A 618-nucleotide genomic window follows, 5' to 3' on the forward strand; every position below is an offset into this window, starting at 1 on the left:
CGCCACGGGAGAGGCACCCTTCTTGCCCAGACTGAGGGTGCGGAGTGGGGTGGGGCCGGGCCTCAGCCTGTGCCCGAGGCCAGCGGCTCACCCCGAGGCCTCCCTGGAGCAGCGGAGAAGGCCCAGCCACGTCCGAGGGGCAGCCAGGCCCTGCATTTTGGAGAACACCTCGGGACCGGAACCCCCGGGGACGCCCCCGTCATCCGCCCCAGGCACGAGGTCAGGCGCGGCCTGTGGAACCCCACAGGCTGAGGCGTGTCTGCAAGGAGCACACAGTTCCTGAGCCATCAAGAGACGTGACCTTGCCACGCCCAGCCTGTGGGAGACCCTCAGCCAGTGGGCCGCCGCCTGTCCCCACGGGCTGCCCAGGCCTTCCTCCTCTGCCTCCTCGTCCTCTGCAGTCCCCGTTTGCCGAAGCAGAGCTTGCAGCGCTGGGGGGCTGGGGGCGGGGCGCGTACGGAGCAGCAGAAGTGTGAGGGGCCCGGTGGGACGAGGCGGCTCGCCTTCCGCTTCCAGCTCAGCTGGATCAGCAGGGTCCTGGTCACACTCTGCTCAGTGCCACGTCTTCCCTGACTCGGTGCTTTGGGGCGGCGGTCTGTGTCCATGGCCCTGTGCACA

This window comes from Pteropus vampyrus, unplaced genomic scaffold (genome assembly GCF_000151845.1).
Source record: "Pteropus vampyrus isolate Shadow unplaced genomic scaffold, Pvam_2.0 Scaffold468, whole genome shotgun sequence".
Lineage (NCBI taxonomy): Eukaryota > Metazoa > Chordata > Mammalia > Chiroptera > Pteropodidae > Pteropus > Pteropus vampyrus.